General features: G+C 35.0%; 1 pseudogene; it reads right to left on the bottom strand.

Moving 5' to 3' along the window:
- Positions 1-4851, bottom strand: part of LOC117181204 — a 127931-nt pseudogene that overhangs the window by 74042 nt on the left and 49038 nt on the right.

Here is a 4851-nt window from a genome sequence, read left to right as displayed (position 1 = left end):
AGATTAGCTTCTATAACAGTCAGAATGACCCTTTTTGTTAGGATAGGTGTAAACTCAAAGTTATAAACTGCTCGTCGGGGAATCATGACATAGAAACTTGTCTCGGAAATATAAATTCAAGTGTGGCTCCGTCTCAAAACTAAGACATGCTCATGTCAAACTTTTCAGCTTCAGCATGTCTTGATTGGGGCAATTTAAGTCCAAACCAAGTCGAAGAATTTTTACTCGGGCATCGTCTAGAAAATAGTAATAGTGAGACTTCATAAAAGCGCCATTTCTTTACGGCAAGTATTGCTGAACATGCTGCACGTTACATTCAGTTACATTAAACCACTATTTAAAAATATTAAAAAATTTATATTTAAAAAATGTATCGAGGACCAAGAAATAAGGGGAAAAATTTTCAATTTTCACAGTACAATCTTTAAAAGCATAAAAATAATTATTTTATTTTTTATTTAATTTAAAAATGAAAATGAAACAAATAATAATAAAGTGAAAACAATAGCCCAGATGACCCAGGAAAGTTTTTATTAATGCTACACCAATGACATTCATTTAAGTAACATTCGGCATACGTTTTAAATCACTATTAGTTTCTGTTTTACTTCCAGAGCCCTTTCAGGCGAATAATAAATTAGCTTCATGCACTTTGCTTCCTCATTTTAATTATGTAGCAAATATGTTTGCTTCGTCCTAGAGGAATTCAAAATAAGAAAATCTAAATAGATAAATCAAAACGTCTCGAATTAAGTAATAATTCCCGCTCTTGCATCAATTTCGAGTTATATTTAAGAAAAAACTTTAATTATCAAAAACCAATTTTTTAAATATTATAAATGACTGTAACCTCCTTATTCTTTAATAAAACCTATGTATATTATAGTTCAATCAATTCGTCCCCAAAACATCTTTTGTATTATTGCACCAACTTTAAATTTAGTGATTGGGAACATTTTTACTATAAAAATCGAGTTTTAAAATAATATAAACGACCATAACTTGCTTTCTCTTTATTAAAATGTATCAAGATTATATATAAGTCAATCGATTCGTCTGAAGACAAAAAATCTCATATATTTTTGCATCAAATTTGAATTATGCAAATGAAAAACGTTTCCCTATAAAAACCGATTTTTAAAGTAATATTAAGTGCTACAAAAATTGAAAATATTTTTATAAATCATTCGGTCGGTTTGAAGATATTACGTGTGAAAGTAAGCCCTCCAAATGACATGGATTCATCTGCAATAGTCTTTAAGTTCTCGTGTTCACAAAAAAGTGTGGCATCCATACACATGAGCACACATTCCTACACATATACATCCCGACAATTGCTAAATACATTGTATTAGATGTTTTCAAATTGACAAACGTTTAATTAAATGAATTAAATTTTTTCGAAATTGTTACCGTCACAAACCTTCCTCTCTGAGGAAGTAAAAGGAATTGATATTGTGAAAATGAGTTTCAATTCTTTCTACCGCTACTTTGACTGTAAATTTGCAATAATATTTATTTATATTTGATACACTTCATTCTAAAAAGTCCATATGCAATTTTGTCATTATGAATTTAATAAATACAGGTAACGTTTGTTTTCTAAATGTATTTCTTAATATAATATAATTAGAAACTTTAAAAAATTAAGTTGAATTGAAATTGATGATTATTAAAATCTGTATTGCCATATATAAAATAGAATCAATTCCGCCATTCTTTTAGTGATTTAGAAATAAAAATAAGCTGTATAGAATACTGAATAAAAATATTTTTTAAAGTCATTAAAATGCAACTGAACTGCATATTCTGATTTTTTTATTAAAATGCAATACCTTCATATGACATCATTTAAAGCTAATATTCTTTGTCTAGAACTCATTTCAACAAATGTTCCAATGACCTCACTAGTACATAATTCTGATAAAGTCATCGGGGACGCAAAATACAGCTCTCTGTCCGAAATTTGTTTCCTGTTGCTTGGAACAAATTTAAACTAATGAAGAGAAACCATACTTGGAATTTTTGCGAATAAGATTTGTTCGGACCACTCATTTGTTTCAATTGTATTATCTCAATTAAATCAAATTTGGCAATAACAAATTCTAAAGTTTTAAGTTAATAAGTCCACTTCGATATATGGAATTTTGTGAGATTTCTAATTAGATCTTCGAAGTTAAGCAGTGCTCTGTCCGGCTATACGCGGCTGAGGGCCTTTGCAGCGGCCCCCGCCTTTGAATGTAAGTTTGTCAGCTTTAATGCTTCGTTTACTTTTAACATAATACAAAAAAATGTATTTTTAAAGACTGCGCATAGTCGTTCCGAAAAATTGGCTTGTAAAAAATAAACTACTTCTCCCGGAATTCGGGATGACGAGACACTTCGATTTTCAATTCTTAAAACTTACACATTTTTGTAAGTAAAACGCACAACATTGAAGTTTTATTCTTTCGAGAGACATCAAAAAACATTATTAGAAATATATCTCTTTTTTAACCTAAGGTGAAAGAAGAGTATATTATCAGAATCATCCTAATTTTGAACTATAGTTGAAAATTTTATCAAACCTATAGTTCGACAAGATAACACTTCGGTTACCTTTCTCAACCAAATCGATCAATAAAGCATAGTTGCATTAACATTGAACTACTCTATATAGATAATTGAGGATAGCTTTGTAGGTTGTGCGAATATAGCCTGTACTAAATTCTGGATTCTAGATTTTATCTGATACAATACAGCGAATTGAATCTGTGTGTAGCTTAATATTTAAATTAAACATAAGAAATAGAGAAACAACATTATTTTAATGTTAAACTATTTACCATTGCATCTTTATGCATACATACATATATATATATTCAAAAATTTGTCATAAGGACAACCGCAAGATTTCGCCGGGAGTGGGTGCTAATCTGGAAAATTGCACCCGCTCCCAGAGAAATCGCGGTAAAATTTCAGCCACAAGCACGTCTCACGACCGTGAGATAGGTGGTAACAGTCTGTAAAGGAATCAATACGACGATCTAGCAAAAGCCGCGTGCACCCTAAGAACACGGAGCGACCTAAGGACTACCGCCTTCTGCATTTTTCCCGCAAGTGTTTTAGCATATTGTTGACACGCAGGGTACTTTTTAGGCCATTAGCAAGTGAAAGCTTGGCACCTCCAAGAGCGCCGATGATAAGGACGATTAATTTAACAGAATATTCCGGGTACAATCGTTGCAACTCTCTTATAAGGTCTCGATACCTGTCTTTCAATTCATTCTCCTTGGTTATGATGCTTTTGTCAGCTGGTGTCGAAAATTCGATAACGAACATAGTTCGCATCTCAAAGTCAAAAAGAACCATGTCAGACCTCGAGTGAGCAACAGAAACAATTGTCGAGAATATAAAGTTCCAGTATATACGGCACTTCCCATTCTCGACAATTGACTCGATTTCCCTAGGAGCATTAGAGGAGCGATTAAGGTTAATCCCGTAAGAGTGGCAGAGATGGTAATAAAGCACTCTTAGTGCATGGCACGCCCTGCAGCTATTATCAGGAGTGTCTTAGCTCAAAATGTGGCGACGGTATGTTAAGTTGGAAATGACACCGTCTTGGCATGCAAAAATGAAACCCTCCGTACCAGACTTCCATCCGGGTGATTTAAGGAAAGCAAACGTTAGCTCACAAGACATTGACTGATCCTTCACATTTCAGGAGTGAGTACTTGAGATAGATAAGATTTGATGCATTTTTCTCAACCCCAGTACTGAAGTCAAGTCCAAGCGTTTCAGCAGCCTCCTCTGCTGCTTTGTACGGAAACGCTCCTTTGCCCACTTCTTTGTGATTCCTAACCATTTTAAGAAGAGGGTCTCTTCCATTTACAACTCTATGTGCTGTGCCCAGAATAATCCTGTTGTGAAGACATTCAAGAATCAATATTCTGCGACCACCTTGACAGCGTGAGATGTACAGTCGCGGAACGGAAGACTTAAGATGCATGTTTTTGTTCAGGTGCATAACCTTTCTTGTCCCGATATCAAGGGATCTAAGCTCGTTCTTCGTCCATGGAACTACTCCACATGAATAGAGTACTATCGGGACAGCGAGCATGTTCATTTCCGATACTTTGTTCCTCACTGACAGTTCGGAAGACCAAACTCAGGATCTTTAGGGACGCAATTAAGTTTTGCTCGCTTCAAATAAACCTCGGCGCATTTGTCTAACCCAAATTCCATTCCAATTTCCTTAGTATATCGTTCAACAATCCCTAGAGCTAAATGTAGTTGCTATTTGTTTTTAGCATAGATCTTAAGATCGTTCATGTAAAATACATGAGCGACCTTGTACTTACGATCTGCAGGTTTGCTGCACAAGTACCCGTCGGAATGGCGAAGTGCTAGAGATAGTGGCAATAATGTAAGGCAAAAGAGGAGTGGGCTCATGGTGTCGCCCTGAAGGACACCTCTCTGAAAGGTGACCTTGTTAGTTGTCACACGATTTTTTCCAGATAAGGTAGTAAATCTGGTTTTCCAAAGCGGCATGAATCTCTCTATGTATCTAAATATTTGCGGATGAACCTTTAAGAGTTCCAAAAGACAGATGATAAGTCTATGGGAGGTCGAATCGAAAGCTTTCCGATAATCAATCCAGGCCATCGATAGGTCACGCTGGTAGAATGCTAAATCTTTGCAGACACATCTATTGATGAGCAGGTCTTCCCGACATCTGGCTACGCCTTTCTTTGACCCTCGTTGTTCATGCATTTCTTGCCACACAGGTTCAATTGCCCGAACAATCCTATCATTTAGGATAACTGTGAATATCTTATAAAGTGTGTTCAGACAAGTTATTGGCCTGTAATT

The sequence above is a fragment of the Belonocnema kinseyi genome, chromosome 10 (assembly GCF_010883055.1).
Source record: "Belonocnema kinseyi isolate 2016_QV_RU_SX_M_011 chromosome 10, B_treatae_v1, whole genome shotgun sequence".
Taxonomy (NCBI): domain Eukaryota; kingdom Metazoa; phylum Arthropoda; class Insecta; order Hymenoptera; family Cynipidae; genus Belonocnema; species Belonocnema kinseyi.
This window is presented reverse-complemented; position numbering and strand designations above follow the sequence as displayed.